General features: G+C 39.0%; 1 long non-coding RNA gene across 1 annotated transcript; it reads left to right on the forward strand.

Moving 5' to 3' along the window:
- Window positions 1-1,132: 1,132 nt before the first annotated feature.
- On the forward strand, window positions 1,133-11,953 carry LOC145205338 (uncharacterized). The gene is made up of 14 exons (XR_013853637.1): window positions 1,133-1,326; window positions 1,679-1,865; window positions 2,401-2,523; window positions 2,795-3,002; window positions 3,563-3,685; window positions 3,967-4,174; window positions 6,903-7,026; window positions 7,396-7,594; window positions 7,944-8,066; window positions 8,347-8,553; window positions 9,115-9,237; window positions 9,519-9,725; window positions 10,286-10,408; window positions 10,690-11,953. It is a non-coding gene; the product is annotated as an uncharacterized LOC145205338 (long non-coding RNA).
- Window positions 11,954-17,322: the final 5,369 nt, after the last annotated feature.

The following is a 17,322-nucleotide window of genomic DNA, read 5'->3' on the forward strand; positions in this document are numbered from 1 at the left end:
GTGATTGGCTTCATTTATTGTTGTGTAATATTAAGACTCGTTGTCTAATAATGAAATAGCTGAATCGCGTGAAAATTGCTGACGGTTGTCGCAATTTAGTTTTGGGTGATCTTTAAAAATAACATAACATTTAAATGCTGTCTCAGTCGACACGAGATTCAACAAATTTTCTGACGTTCAGCATAATTGCTTGCGCGGAAAACGATGAATCACGGAACAGTCAGTGCTAGGCGAATATTGTATTTAGGTACAATACTAGTTTCAATGATACGATTTCGTAAAACTTTACGTGATGTACGTTTTTAGCGTTTTCGTGTCACCCTGAGCCTATAGTTGTTTCATTGCATCAAAATTTCGTTTGGTGTTCCCCAAACATATTTTAATGTATAAAGTGTTCCGTGGCTCAAAAAAGGTTGAAAAACACTGCCGTAGTTGTAACACGTATGTGCGAAAAGTCGTTTAAGACGTTGCAAAAAAATAAAATCCGTCACTAATATTGCATGTGATAAAAATGTTTGAATTTAAGGAGCTGCTGCTCCAGCATAGATAACTTATTCATGTCAAAAAATTAAAAAATGCCGATCAAGGAGGAAATTATGCTTATTATATATTGCTAAAGAAGAAAATAAAGGTATGATGAAAGTTATGTGTAATATTATGGTAGGAACATTAAGAAAAAAACTAGGGTGTCCTGCAGCACCTACGCACGAGCCTAACCATAACACTAACCCTAGGTTTTAATGGTTTCACAGTAAACTCTTGTCTAACATTTTTAAACTGTCGTGTGTGCCTACTTTTATTTAGCAAACCATTCAATCTACAAGTCTTGTTAACACACTATTGGTGGTACCTAATTGTGCACAAATTGGGGTTGATTTGTATTATATGTGCGACGATACACGTCTTTCATTGACTTGTTTCTTTTAACTTCTTCCCTGCTCACGTATCAATGCATGTTTTAAATCATGAACATGTGATATTTATGACATTTCGGAATACACGAAAAAGTTGCCAATATTGCGAAAGTTTGGAATTTATAAAAAAAATGAGAAATTGCGGAATAAAGTACAAATTAAAAAAAAAACGTGTAAATTTAGTCATAAGGCACCAGAACAGCTAATGTTCTAATGGAAAAAAGGGTTGTCTGTTATGTTTAAGACTTTGTTTAGGGTAACATTTATTGATCGGTTACATTTTTTAAGGTGATGAAGTTATCAACCAATCATCATCAGCGTTTGCAAACCGAGCTGCTTAGGAACGAGAAGCACACTGTTGGTCCATTGCATGCAAACTATGAAGTCAGACCACAAAAACACATTGCATCAGGTATGATGAAAGTGACTACTGCACGGCTAATGAGTGGGAACAACAATATTACAAGTAAAATATTGATGCTATTCATTTGTGTGCGTCCTTGCAATGGCATAACAACAAACTCTTGTCTCGCATTTTCAAACTGTAGTGTGCAAGTTAAAGATTTTGCTGGAAACTTTCTAAACTACAACCACGTCCAAACGCACAATTTTAAGAAAAATAACTCAGCTGTTAAAGAGTTTACACTATTGCTGTCACTAAATTACATCGTATGATCGTAAATCGGGTTTTGGTGGAATGTATAGGTATTTTTATGCGATACACGTCTTTAATTGACTTATTTCTTTTGAGCCTTTCTTTTCAGCTGTAAGAACGGTGCACAATGGCGACTGTTTTGTGGAGCATCATTAACTTTCCAATCCTGCATATCAGAAAACTGCAGGAAGGTTTGAGTGAAGTCGAACTCGTGCATTACCGCATGAAGATGAAAAGATTCAAATGAACACAGCACTTAAAATGATACGCTTGGCGCTGAACAAAAAAATAAAAAAGTAAGTCCAAGGTAAATGTAACAACTGACATTAACGAAACGAAGCCATGTCGACAAACTGAGGTTTCGAAATAACATAGTTTTTTGGCGTTGAGAGGGGTGGGGAGTCGTGTTTAAGTAACACATGCACATTTTTTTCTATATATAGTACAAAGCGATGGTTTAATGGGCAGAGTTGTACATTTAACTGGACTGGGTAAATTTGTTACTACTATAAGCTCAGTTGATTGAGCAGAAAACTGGGTTTGAGATACTTGTAAAAGCAAAGAACGCTGGATGGAATTAGAAAAGGGGTGAAGAGATAGAGGTTACCGTCTGAATAACTTTCACACATAAAATTGATCATTTCGGAACATACGGAAAAAATGTCAAAGCTGCGGAGGATTGGAGATTAGGAGAAACAAAATGTGAAATAATATTTACATTTGATCTTGTGGGTTCGGAACAGCTAGTGTTCCGATTGAAAAGAGAGGATTTTCTGTTATGTTCAAGACATCGTTTTGGGTAACATTTATTTACCTATTGCATGTTTTCAGGTGATGAAGGTTTGAAGCAATTATCGACAGCGTTTCCAAACCGAGCTGCTTAGGAAAGAGAAGCACGCCGTTCGTCGATTTAATGCAAACAAAGGAACCGGACCGCAAAATACATTGTATCAGGTATGATGAAAATGTTTATTGCCATACTAATGAGTGGTAACAACGATGTTGTTAGTAATACAATGATGCTATTTATTTTCTGTATACTTCCTTGTAATGGTTTGACAGTCTAGCATTTTCAAACTGTCGCATGTGCTTGCAAATCGTTCAATCAGCACTAGTGGTGGATTGCACCCTAAAGTGGGTTCAATTGGATTATATGTGCGTTGATGCACGTGTTTCATTGACTCATTTCTTTCAAGCTTGTTGTTATTTTATTATTTGTTTTCAGCTGTAAGAATGCTGTACGATGTTTCACACAAGGGCACGACGGCGACTGTTTTGTGGAGCATCATTTGTTTACCAATGACGCATATCAGGAACCTGCGGGAAGGTTTGAGAAAAGCCGAACTTGTGCATTGCCACTTGAAAATGAAAGATTCAAATGAACACCGTACGTAAAAGGATACGCTTGGCGCTGAACAGAAAAATAAGAAAAAGTAAGTCAAAGGTAAATGTGACAACTGACGGTAACGAAACAAAGCCATGTCCACAAACTGAGGTTTCGAAATAACATAGTTTTTTTGGCGTTGAGAGGGGTGGGGAGTCGTGTTTAAGTAACACATGCACATTTTTTTCTATATATAGTACAAAGCGATGGTCTAATCAGCAGAGTTGTACATTTAACTGGACTGGGCGAGTTTGTTACTACTATAACCTTAGTTCATTGAGCAGAAAACTGGGTTTGAGGTACTTGTAAAAGCAAAGAACGCTGGATGGAATTAGAAAAGGGGTGAAGAGATAGAGGTTTGGGATTGAAGCTAACCGTCTGAGTAACTTTTACACATAAAATTGCACATTTTAAAACATTTCGGAATATACGGAAAAATTGTCAAAGCTGCGGAGAATTGGAGATTAAGAGAAACAAAATGTGAAATAACATTTAAATTTGATCTTGTGGGTTCGGAACAGCTAGTGTTCCGATTGAAAAGAAAGGATTTTCTGTTATGTTCAATACATCGTTTTGGGTAACATTTATTTATCTATTGCATGTTTTCAGGTGATGAAGGTTTGAAGCAATTATCGACAGCGTTTCCAAACCGAGCTGCTTAGGAAAGAGAAGCACGCCGTTCGTCGATTTAATGCAAACAAAGGAACCGGACCGCAAAATACATTGTATCAGGTATGATGAAAATGTTTATTGCCATACTAATGAGTGGTAACAACGACATTGTTAGTAATACAATGATGCTATTTATTTTGTGTATACTTTCTTGTAATGGTTTGACAGTAAACTATTGTCTAGCATTTTCAAACTGTCGCATGTGCTTGCAAATCGTTCAATCAGCACTATTGGTGGATTGCACCCTGAAGTGGGTTCAATTGGATTATATGTGGGTTGATGCACGTGTTTCATTGACTCATTTCTTTCAAGCTTGTTGTTATTTTATTATTTGTTTTCAGCTGTAAGAATGCTGTACGATGTTACACACAAGGGCACGACGGCGACTGTGTTGTGGAGCATCATTTGTTTACCAATGACGCATATCAGGAACCTGCGGGAAGGTTTGAGAAAAGCCGAACTTGTGCATTGCCACTTGAAAATGAAAGATTCAAATGAACACCGCACGTAAAAGGATACGCTTGGCGTTGAACAGAAAAATAAGAAAAAGTAAGTCAAAGGTTATTGTGACAACTGACATTAACGAAACAAAGCCATGTCCACAAACTGAGGTTTCGAAATAACATAGTTTATTAGGCGTTGAGAGGGGTGGGGAGTCGTGTTTAAGTAACACATGCACATTTTTTTTGCCTGTATATAGTGCTAAGCGATGGTTTAATTGGCAGAGTTGTACATTTAACTGGACTGGGTGAATTTGTTACTACTATAAGCTTAGTTCATTGAGCAGAAAACTGGGTTTGAGGTACTTGTAAAAGCAAAGAACGGTGTGTGGAATTCAGTGGCGGCTCGTGCCTAAAATTTATGGGGGTGCTGCCCCCACAAATTTTAGCCTTTACTGAACATATATAAGTTGGCAATATATTGAAAAGCTACATTTCTAGTTTTCTAGCCATTTGTTTTGTGTAGAAAAACAAGTAATACAAATCTTAACTAGCAACTCCATTGTGACGTAATTTTTGTTACGCAATAATGTACACGAGTGTAAACAGCAGACGGCATCATTTGTGTATTTTGTTTACTTGCACAGCGACGGGCCAAACACAATAACGTTCAGTAATAATGTGAAAAACAAAAACACACGTGGCACAGCTTCGAAACGAAGCGGTTGTAAATACGGTAAAACACAACAGGAATATAGAAAAAATAGATATAAATGAGTCGAAAAAGGTCGAAGTATTTCAGTTCGACAACAAAAATTGTCATGTTTCATTTAAGTAAATTTAGTCACAGTCAGCGTTTTCAACATATTCTATGACACTTCACAGATTATTGTCACACAAAAAAACTAGCCATACAGCTTTTTATTGGTATAATAACTAACAAATTTAACAACCACATTACATTGGTTTCAGAACTTGTTCATTTAAACATCTTTCTTGAATTTTTGTGTACAGACTATTAATTGTATTTTAGTTTCTTAACTGCTATAATTGCTGCTTGCTGGCAAATAGCTTATAAAACACTTATTATAAAAAGTGCAAAACGCCTTCAAGCTTTAAAATTTACAACACTCTCACTTAAATTTAAACCATATTTTTAAATCTTGTGCTTCCTTTTTCCAACCAAAATGAATTATGAAGTTATAGTTTGGGCATGATAATTGATAGCTTTTTCCTTGATTTCCAAATGACAATTAAGAAACTTTTTTCTATTTAGAGCTAGCACTGCAAGTGCAAGTCTTTTGGAAATATTGGTGTTCCTCAGAAAAATTGGCATCTTTTTCAGTGTTATAAAGAACTGTTTTGCCTTTGAAGAAATCATGGAAAGGGCAAAAAAGGATTTTTCATCCTAGTAATTTAATTTGTCAAAACATCATCTCTAGATTAATTATTTTCAAAGTAATCATAAACATCAGATCTACAGAAACATTTTCATTTGAGTAACTAGCTTTTCTTTGTCAACAATAGGATGTGCTTGGTGTCACTACTATCTTGTCTGTAGAATGTTCATTCTTAAGAAACACTTCCTGTGAAGCAATTTAGCAGCTACTGGTTAGACAAACAGTACATGTCCATTATATCAATACACATGACTGCACTTGATTGCAAATACTGTCCACATGGTGTGTTAAGAAATCCACACTTTAAATTGTCTTCACTCTTTTTTTTGTCTTCATTTCAAAATTCCTGTTGCTTGCAGTTGTTTGTTCTGCATTTGATATTGCCTGAATTTCAGTGAGGCATTTAACTTCACAGTCACAAATTTAATTTTTCTTTGGTAGCATTATAGGAACTAAAACTGAGTATTTCTTGTTGTTGCTTATTCCTGCATGACATTGGAGTAGCAGATGTTTTGTCCCATACTTTCACAAATCTTTTTAATTCAGTTATTTATTATAAAGCTTAATTGTGACTTTTAAAGGTGTTAGATGACTTTTTTTTCTGTTTCAAGGTGTTCGATACACTTTTTTAATTCACTGATAACTGTAAAAACTGAAACTCACTTACAGTCATCTTAAAAAGTCACGACTAACAGTCAAACAATAAATTTAATGATAGCAAAATAATTATTTAACTGCACTCACTGTCGAACTTAAAAACACAGTACACGGGTTTGGCTTTGGAGCTCACTGACGCGAAGCAGACCACACAACTAGCGCTACGTCACGGGAGGGGCTGCGCGAGACACAGCCCCCTCTCGCCTATTACGCCCGGCATGTGGCTTTTTCAAGTGCGCATGCGCACAACTGAAAACGTCATGAAACGTCACGAAACTGGAGCTGCAGCTCCGCCATAGATAACTTATCATTATTTTGATTTTTTTTAAATTTTTTTTTCAATAATACAAAATTTTTACTAATTTTATTTTAATAAATGCCGATTAATGCCATAAAAGTTATTCTTAGTATACACTGATCAAACATAAAAACTATATGTAAAGATTGTTTTGTATAACAACTTGGAATAGGAATGTCAAGTAAAAATACTGGGGGTGCTGCAGCTCCGCAGCCCCCTCGCACGAGCCGCCCCTGGTGGAATTAGAAAAGGGGTGAAGAGATAGAGGTTTGGGTGACATTTCGGAATAGATGGAAAAATGATCAAATTTGCGGAAGTTTGGAAATTAGGGAAAACAAATTACAAATATCCGGAATATGAGACAAATAATTAAAAAAAAATGTAAGTTTAGTCTTGTGGCATCGGAATAGCTAAAAAAGATTGTCTGTTATGTTTAAGACATTGTTTTGGGTAACATTTATTTATCGATTGCATTTTTTAAGGAGATGAAGGTGTCAAGCAATCATCATCAGCGTTTGCAAACCGAGCTGGTTAGAAAAGAAAAGCAAGCTGTTCGTCGATTTAATGCAAACTATGAAGTCAGACCGCAAAAACACATTGCATCAGGTATGATGAAAGTGACCACTGCCCGGCTAATGAGTGGGAACAGCAATATTACAAGAAAAATATTGAGGCTCTATATTTTGTGTGCGTCCTTGCATTGGCATAACAGCAAACTCTTGTCTCGCATTTTCAAACTGTAGTGTGCAAGTTAAAGATTTTGCTGGAAACTTTCTAAACTACAACCACGTCCAAACGCACAATTTTAAGAAAAATAACTCAGCTGTTAAAGAGTTTACACTATTGCTGTCACTAAATTACATCGTATGATCGTAAATCGGGTTTTGGTGGAATGTATGGGTATTTTTATGGGATACACGTCTTTAATTGATTTATTTCTTTTGAGCCTATTGTCATTTTAATGCTTCTTTTCAGCTGTAAGAACGGTGTACAATGGCGAGAGTTTTGTGGAGCATCGTTAACTTTCCAATCCTGCATATCAGAAACCTGCAGGAAGGTTTGAGTGAAGTCAAACTCGTGCATTACCGCATGAAGATGAAAAGATTCAAATGAACACAGCACTTAAAAGGATAAGCTTGGCGCTGGACAGAAAAATAAAAAAAGCAAGTCCAAGGTAAATGTAACAACTGACATTAACGAAATGAAGGTTTGAGGTACTTGTGAAAGCAAAGAACGCTGAGTGGAATTAGAAAAGGGTGAAGAGATACAGGTTTGGGATGTAAGCTAACCGTCTGAGTAACTTTTACACATAAAATTGCTCATATTAAAACATTTCGGAACATAAGGAAAAATTGTCAAAGCTGCAGAAGATTGGAGGTTAGGAGAAACAAAATGTGAAATAACATTTAAATTTGATCCTGTGGGTTCGGAATAGCTAGTGTTCTGATGGAAAAGAAAGGATTGTCTGTTATGTTCAAGACATCGTTTTGGGTAACATTTATTTATCTATTGCATGTTTTCAGGTGATGAAGGTTTGAAGCAATTATCGACAGCGTTTCCAAACCGAGCTGTTTAGGAAAGAGAAGCACGTCGTTCGTCGATTTAATGTAAACAAAGGAACCAGACGGCAAAATACATTGTATCAGGTATGATGAAAATGTTTATTGCCATACTAATGAGTGGTAACAACGATGTTGTTAGTAATACAATTATGCTATTTATTTTGTGCACACTTCCTTGTAATGGTTTGGAAGTCTAGCATTTTCAAACTTTTGCATGTGCATACTTTTATTTGCAAATCGTTCAATCAGCACTAGTGGTGGATTGCACCCTAAAGTGGGTTCAATTGGATTATATGTGCGTTGATGCACATGTTTCATTGACTCATTTCTTTCAAGCTTGTTGTTATTTTATTGTTTGTTTCAGCTGTAAGAATGAGTACGATGTTTCACACAAGGGCACGACGGCAACTGTTTTGTGGAGCATCATTCCTTTACCAATGACGCATATCAGAAACCTGCGGGAAGGTTTGAGAAAAGCCGAACTTGTGCATTGCCACTTGAAAATGAAAGATTCAAATGAACACCGCACGTAAAAGGATACGCTTGGCGTTGAACAGAAAAATAAGAAAAAGTAAGTCAAAGGTTATTGTGACAACTGACATTAACGAAACAAAGCCATGTCCACAAACTGAGGTTTCGAAATAACATAGTTTTTTTGGCGTTGAGGGGATTGGGGAGTCGTGTTTAAGTAACACATGCACATTTTTTTCCTATTTATAGTGCTAAGCGATGGTTTAATTGGCAGAGTTGTACATTTAACTGGACTGGGTGAATTTGTTACTACTATAATCTTAGTTCATTGAGCAGAAAACTGGGTTTGAGGTACTTGTGAAAGCAAAGAACGGTGGGTGGAATTAGAAAAGGGGTGAAGAGATAGAGGTTTGGAATGTAAGCTAACCGCCTGAGTAACTTTTACACATAAAATTGCACATTTTGAAACATTTCGGAATATACGGAAAAATTGTCAAAGCTGCGGAGAATTGGAGATTAAGAGAAACAAAATGTGAAATAACATTTACATTTGATCTTGTGGGTTCGGAACAGCTAGTGTTCCGATTGAAAAGAGAGGATTTTCTGTTATGTTCAATACATCGTTTTGGGTAACATTTATTTATCTATTGCATGTTTTCAGGTGATGAAGGTTTGAAGCAATTATCGCCAGCGTTTCCAAACCGAGCTGCTTAGGAAAGAGAAGCACGCCGTTCGTCGATTTAATGCAAACAAAGGAACCGGACCGCAAAATACATTGTATCAGGTATGATGAAAATGTTTATTGCCATACTAATGAGTGGTAACAACGATGTTGTTAGTAATACAATGATGCTATTTATTTTGTGTATACTTTCTTGTAATGGTTTGACAGTAAACTATTGTCTAGCATTTTCAAACTGTCGCATGTGCTTGCAAATCGTTCAATCAGCACTATTGGTGGATTGCACCCTAAAGTGGGTTCAATTGGATTATATGTGGGTTGATGCACATGTTTCATTGACTCATTTCTTTCAAGCTTGTTGTTATTTTATTGTTTGTTTTCAGCTGTAAGAATGAGTACGATGTTACACACAAGGGCACGACGGCAACTGTTTTGTGGAGCATCATTCCTTTACCAATGATGCATATCAGAAACCTGCGGGAAGGTTTGAGAGAAGCCGAACTTGTGCATTGCCACTTGAAAATGAAAGATTCAAATGAACACCGCACGTAAAAGGATACGCTTGGCGTTGAACAGAAAAATAAGAAAAAGTAAGTCAAAGGTTATTGTGACAACTGACATTAACGAAACAAAGCCATGTCCACAAACTGAGGTTTCGAAATAACATAGTTTTTTGGGCGTTGAGGGGGTTGGGGAGTCGTGTTTAAGTAACACATGCACATTGTTTTCCTATTTATAGTGCTAAGCGATGGTTTAATTGGCAGAGTTGTACATTTAACTGGACTGGGTGAATTTGTTACAACCATAATCTTAGTTCATTGAGCAGAAAACTGGGTTTGAGGTACTTGTAAAAGCAAAGAACGGTGGGTGGAATTAGAAAAGGGTGAAGAGATAGAGGTTTGGAATGTAAGCTAACCGCCTGAGTAACTTTTACACATAAAATTGCACATTTTGAAACATTTCGGAATATACGGAAAAATTGTCAAAGCTGCGGAAGATTGGAGATTAAGAGAAACAAAATGTGAAATAACATTTACATTTGATCTTGTGGGTTCGGAACAGCTAGTGTTCCGATTGAAAAGAGAGGATTTTCTGTTATGTTCAATACATCGTTTTGGGTAACATTTATTTATCTATTGCATGTTTTCAGGTGATGAAGGTTTGAAGCAATTATCGACAGCGTTTCCAAACCGAGCTGCTTAGGAAAGAGAAGCACGTCGTTCGTCGATTTAATGCAAACAAAGGAACCGGACCGCAAAATACATTGTATCAGGTATGATGAAAATGTTTATTGCCATACTAATGAGTGGTAACAACGATGTTGTTAGTAATACAATGATGCTATTTATTTTGTGTATACTTCCTTGCAATGGTTTGACAGTCTAGCATTTTCAAACTGTCGCATGTGCATACTTTTGTTTGCAAATCGTTCAATCAGCACTTTTCGTGGATTGCACCCTAAAGTGGGTTCAATTGGATTATATGTGGGTTGATGCACGTGTTTCATTGACTCATTTCTTTCAAGCTTGTTATTATTTTATTATTTGTTTTCAGCAGTAAGAATGCTGTACGATGTTTCACACAAGGACACGACGGCGACTGTTTTGTGGAGCATCATTTAAGGTACCTGAAGGTAATTAGGCCCGGAAGGTAATAAGGCCCACTGCTAATATTTTTTTATGTGCCAGAAGAAATGCTTCCGTTTTGATGTAATTTTAAAATATATATGTACTTAAAATGATTTACAAAGTTTTGGACCTGCAAGTTATATGTAATTGTTATCATGACCAATCCAAATTAAGAAGTGTTTATTTTCAACTTTTTATTATTTTTTGTTAAAATTGGTAACAAAAATGAAAAGGTTGTGTTGTCGAAATGAAAATTTTTTGAGATATATTAGTAATGGCGTCATTTTAGTTTATTTGGAACATTATCCGATCTGGAAAAAAGAATTATTTCAAATAAATTTTATTACGGTTTTGTTTATCAGCCATTGCTTGCAATAAGGCCCAACGATAATTTGTTATTTTCTCAAGTGTCTTTCATAGTAAAGGCGACTGATATGCACAAAAGTTGCTTTTTTGCTTTCTTAGGGAGATAAAAAGTCCGAATAAGATGTTTGTGGAAGTAATCTATTGTTACCGTAATTTTTGCGTCGTTGTGTTATCACCTTGTTTCACGTTAGCCACCACCTGTGTCTTGTATTGTCTTTAGTTCACTAAGTTTGTTTATCAAGAGTTGTTTTCTGTGTATAGGCTTATTTTCCTAAAACGTAGTTACCTTAATTTCACGATGTGTTTTTCATGTTTTTCACTCTAATTCCGCTTCACATCTTTTTGTACGTTCACGTTTACCATTTAACTATTCGTTTTGCTTTTCAGTGCATTGTTTTCAATTATACGGGAATTTAACCCACGGCACACCTTGTGTTCACTGCACCTTGCTTTAACTCCTCCCCTGCCGTTGCCTTTCGCAGCATTCCGGCTACAATCTCGGATGTAACCTTCTAAAGTAAGCCGCTAGGGCGATGATAATTGACCGGTGCGTTTTGACCACGTGACTCGTTGATTTCCTTGTTTCTTTTAATAGTTTCGTCGCAATCCCTTTTTCGTGTGTTTTCCAGTCATTTTGCGGGCCACGTGTGGTTACCAGGAGTTCTTCCCCGGCTGTCGTACTGTTGAGTTGCGTTGATTTTTGTGCAGCCAGTGACTTTGCCAATATTGTAGAGTTTTATTTAGTGTTTTTAAATAAAGACAGCAGTGCTCGAACGCGTCTAAACTAGGGTTTTTCGTGGCTAGCCGTTAGTGCAGTGTTCGAAGGCTTTTGGCAACCATTAAATTGGGCGCCACACTATCATTTAGTATTTTTGGTTATCAAATGTCAAGGGGTCATTTATTCTTTTTTTAGTACTTTCAGATTAACAGTTATATGTCTTAGTTAACAGTATATGTGTAATATGAGTTAATAACGTTGCTTGTTCGAACTTTTATTTGACCGAAGCAAAGTATAAATGAGTTTGATTGGTTGCTAGACTATTTCTAAAAACATGAAAATGTTGGGCTTTATTAACAGCATAGGTTTGTATTAAGGCCCAAGTTTTAATTTTTTTAAACTGTTATCCTACAAAAACAAAACTTGCAAACGTCCTCAAAATCTAATGGATGTTTAATATCAACCTCTGCAACAATCATGCCGAATTTGGCCTGGAACGGTTAAATGGTTTTTCAGTTATACGCAATAATTTTTTAATGGGCCTTGTTAGCTGCAGGTACCTTACTTACCAATGACGCATATCAGGAACCTGCGGGAAGGTTTGAGAGAAGCCGAACTTGTGCATTGCCACTTGAAAATGAAATATTCAAATGAACACCGCACGTAAAAGGATACGCTTGGCGCTGAACAGAAAAATAAGAAAAAGTAAGTCAAAGGTAAATGTGACAACTGACATTAACGAAACAAAGCCATGTCCACAAACTGAGGTTTCGAAATAACGTAGTTTTTTGGGCGTTGAGAGGGGTGGGGAGTCGTGTTTAAGTAACACATGCACATTTTTTCCTTGATCAAGTCCAAAGCGATAGTTTAATGGGCAGAGTTGTGTATTTACTTGGACTGGGTGAATTTGTCAATCCTATAACCTGAGTTCATTGAGCGGAAAATTAAGTTTCACGTACTTTTATCAGCAGAAAATGCTGGGTGGAATTAGAAAAGGGTTAAAGGATAGAGGTTTGGGTGTCATTTCGGAATAGATGGAAAAATGATCAAATTTGCGGAAGTTTGGAAATTAGGGAAAACAAATTACAAATATCCGGAATATGAGACAAATAATTAAAAAAAATTTAAATTTATTCTTGTGGCATCGGAATAGCTAGAAAAGATTGTCTGTTATGTTTAATACATTGTTTTGGGCAACATTTATTTATCTATTGCATGTTTTCAGGTGATGAAGGTGTCAAGCAATCATCGACAGCGTTTGCAAACCGAGCTGCTTAGGAAAGAGAAGCACGCCGTTTGTCGATTTAATGTAAACAAAGGAACCAGACTACAAAATACAGTGTATGAGGTATGATGAAAATGTTTATTGCCATACTAATGAGTGGTAACAACGATGTTGTTAGTAATCCAATGATGCTATTTATTTTCTGTATACTTCCTTGCAATGGTTTGACAGTCTAGCATTTTCAAACTGTCACATGTGCATACTTTTGTTTGCAAATCGTTCAATCAGCACTATTGGTGGATTGCACCCTAAAGTGGGTTCAATTGGATTATATGTGCGTTGATGCACGTGTTTCATTGACTCATTTCTTTCAAGCTTGTTGTTATTTTATTATTTCTTTTCTGCAGTAAGAATGCTGTACAATGTTTCAAGCAAGGACACGACGGCGACTGTTTGGTGGAGCATCATTCATTTGGCAATGACGCATATCAGGAACCTGCGGGAAGGTTTGAGGAAAGCTGAACTTGTGCATTGCCACTTGAAAATGAAAGATTCAAATGAACACCGCACGTAAAAGGATACGCTTGGATACGCTTGGCGCTGAACAGAAAAATAAGAATAAGTAAGTCCAAGGTAAATGTGACAACTGACATTAACGAAACACTGCCATGTCCACAAACTGAGGTTTCGAAATAGCATAGTTTTTTTGGGCGTTGAGGGGAGTGGGGAGTCGTGTTTAAGTAACGCATGCACTTTGTTTCCTATATATAGTCGAAAGCGATGGTTTAATGGACAGAGTTGTACATTTACTTGGACTGGGTGAATTTGAGCGGAAAATCAAGTTTAACGTACTTTTATGTCTGAGTAACTCATACAAACCTAATTGCACATTCTATAACATTTCGGAATAGACGGAAAAATGATCAAAATTGCGGAAGTTTGGAAATTAGGGAAAACAAGTTGCAAAATTCCGGAATATGAAACGAATAATTAAAAAAACCGATGGTACGGATCTGGACAGGGCAGGGCAGTCAGCACCGGGCAGCACTGGGCAGCACTGGGCAGCACTGGGCAGCACTGGGCATGCCTAAGTAACTGATACAAATAATTGTGCAATTCGGATTAGACGGAAAAATAATCAAAAATGCGGAAGTTCGGAAATTAGGGAAAACAAGTTGCAAAAATTCCGGAATGCGAACCGAATGATTAAAAAACCGATGGTACAGAGCTGGAAAGGGCGGGGCAGGTCTCGGCCGGACGGGCAGCACCGGGCACGGCGGGGAATTCGTGGGCAGGTCTGGGCTGCACTTGGCAGCACTGGACACGCCTGATTAACTGATGCATATAAAGCTGTGCATTTCGGAATAGACGGAAAAAAGGGCTTGGCAGGACTTGGGCCGCCTGGTTAGGGTTAGGGTTAGGGTTAGGGTTAGGGTTAGGGTTAGGGTTAGGGTTAGGGTTAGGGTTAGGGTTAGGGTTAGGGTTAGGGTTAGGGTTAGGGTTAGGGTTAGGGTTAGGGTTAGGGTTAGGGTTAGGGTTAGGGTTAGGGTTAGGGTTAGGGTTAGGGTTAGGGTTAGGGTTAGGGTTAGGGTTAGGGTTAGGGTTAGGGTTAGGGTTAGGGTTAGGGTTAGGGTTAGGGTTAGGGTTAGGGTTAGGGTTAGGGTTAGGGTTAGGGTTAGGGTTAGGGTTAGGGTTAGGGTTAGGGTTAGGGTTAGGGTTAGGGTTAGGGTTAGGGTTAGGGTTAGGGTTAGGGTTAGGGTTAGGGTTAGGGTTAGGGTTAGGGTTAGGGTTAGGGTTAGGGTTAGGGTTAGGGTTAGGGTTAGGGTTAGGGTTAGGGTTAGGGTTAGGGTTAGGGTTAGGGTTAGGGTTAGGGTTAGGGTTAGGGTTAGGGTTAGGGTTAGGGTTAGGGTTAGGGTTAGGGTTAGGGTTAGGGTTAGGGTTAGGGTTAGGGTTAGGGTTAGGGTTAGGGTTAGGGTTAGGGTTAGGGTTAGGGTTAGGGTTAGGGTTAGGGTTAGGGTTAGGGTTAGGGTTAGGGTTAGGGTTAGGGTTAGGGTTAGGGTTAGGGTTAGGGTTAGGGTTAGGGTTAGGGTTAGGGTTAGGGTTAGGGTTAGGGTTAGGGTTAGGGTTAGGGTTAGGGTTAGGGTTAGGGTTAGGGTTAGGGTTAGGGTTAGGGTTAGGGTTAGGGTTAGGGTTAGGGTTAGGGTTAGGGTTAGGGTTAGGGTTAGGGTTAGGGTTAGGGTTAGGGTTAGGGTTAGGGTTAGGGTTAGGGTTAGGGTTAGGGTTAGGGTTAGGGTTAGGGTTAGGGTTAGGGTTAGGGTTAGGGTTAGGGTTAGGGTTAGGGTTAGGGTTAGGGTTAGGGTTAGGGTTAGGGTTAGGGTTAGGGTTAGGGTTAGGGTTAGGGTTAGGGTTAGGGTTAGGGTTAGGGTTAGGGTTAGGGTTAGGGTTAGGGTTAGGGTTAGGGTTAGGGTTAGGGTTAGGGTTAGGGTTAGGGTTAGGGTTAGGGTTAGGGTTAGGGTTAGGGTTAGGGTTAGGGTTAGGGTTAGGGTTAGGGTTAGGGTTAGGGTTAGGGTTAGGGTTAGGGTTAGGGTTAGGGTTAGGGTTAGGGTTAGGGTTAGGGTTAGGGTTAGGGTTAGGGTTAGGGTTAGGGTTAGGGTTAGGGTTAGGGTTAGGGTTAGGGTTAGGGTTAGGGTTAGGGTTAGGGTTAGGGTTAGGGTTAGGGTTAGGGTTAGGGTTAGGGTTAGGGTTAGGGTTAGGGTTAGGGTTAGGGTTAGGGTTAGGGTTAGGGTTAGGGTTAGGGTTAGGGTTAGGGTTAGGGTTAGGGTTAGGGTTAGGGTTAGGGTTAGGGTTAGGGTTAGGGTTAGGGTTAGGGTTAGGGTTAGGGTTAGGGTTAGGGTTAGGGTTAGGGTTAGGGTTAGGGTTAGGGTTAGGGTTAGGGTTAGGGTTAGGGTTAGGGTTAGGGTTAGGGTTAGGGTTAGGGTTAGGGTTAGGGTTAGGGTTAGGGTTAGGGTTAGGGTTAGGGTTAGGGTTAGGGTTAGGGTTAGGGTTAGGGTTAGGGTTAGGGTTAGGGTTAGGGTTAGGGTTAGGGTTAGGGTTAGGGTTAGGGTTAGGGTTAGGGTTAGGGTTAGGGTTAGGGTTAGGGTTAGGGTTAGGGTTAGGGTTAGGGTTAGGGTTAGGGTTAGGGTTAGGGTTAGGGTTAGGGTTAGGGTTAGGGTTAGGGTTAGGGTTAGGGTTAGGGTTAGGGTTAGGGTTAGGGTTAGGGTTAGGGTTAGGGTTAGGGTTAGGGTTAGGGTTAGGGTTAGGGTTAGGGTTAGGGTTAGGGTTAGGGTTAGGGTTAGGGTTAGGGTTAGGGTTAGGGTTAGGGTTAGGGTTAGGGTTAGGGTTAGGGTTAGGGTTAGGGTTAGGGTTAGGGTTAGGGTTAGGGTTAGGGTTAGGGTTAGGGTTAGGGTTAGGGTTAGGGTTAGGGTTAGGGTTAGGGTTAGGGTTAGGGTTAGGGTTAGGGTTAGGGTTAGGGTTAGGGTTAGGGTTAGGGTTAGGGTTAGGGTTAGGGTTAGGGTTAGGGTTAGGGTTAGGGTTAGGGTTAGGGTTAGGGTTAGGGTTAGGGTTAGGGTTAGGGTTAGGGTTAGGGTTAGGGTTAGGGTTAGGGTTAGGGTTAGGGTTAGGGTTAGGGTTAGGGTTAGGGTTAGGGTTAGGGTTAGGGTTAGGGTTAGGGTTAGGGTTAGGGTTAGGGTTAGGGTTAGGGTTAGGGTTAGGGTTAGGGTTAGGGTTAGGGTTAGGGTTAGGGTTAGGGTTAGGGTTAGGGTTAGGGTTAGGGTTAGGGTTAGGGTTAGGGTTAGGGTTAGGGTTAGGGTTAGGGTTAGGGTTAGGGTTAGGGTTAGGGTTAGGGTTAGGGTTAGGGTTAGGGTTAGGGTTAGGGTTAGGGTTAGGGTTAGGGTTAGGGTTAGGGTTAGGGTTAGGGTTAGGGTTAGGGTTAGGGTTAGGGTTAGGGTTAGGGTTAGGGTTAGGGTTAGGGTTAGGGTTAGGGTTAGGGTTAGGGTTAGGGTTAGGGTTAGGGTTAGGGTTAGGGTTGGGTTAGGGTTAGGGTTAGGGTTAGGGTTAGGGTTAGGGTTAGGGTTAGGGTTAGGGTTAGGGTTAGGGTTAGGGTTAGGGTTAGGGTTAGGGTTAGGGGTAGGGTTAGGGTTAGGGTTAGGGTTAGGGTTAGGGTTAGGGTTAGGGTTAGGGTTAGGGTTAGGGTTAGGGTTAGGGTTAGGGGT

The sequence above is a fragment of the Phallusia mammillata genome, chromosome 8 (genome assembly GCF_965637545.1).
Source record: "Phallusia mammillata chromosome 8, kaPhaMamm4.hap1.1, whole genome shotgun sequence".
In the NCBI taxonomy this organism is placed as follows: domain Eukaryota; kingdom Metazoa; phylum Chordata; class Ascidiacea; order Phlebobranchia; family Ascidiidae; genus Phallusia; species Phallusia mammillata.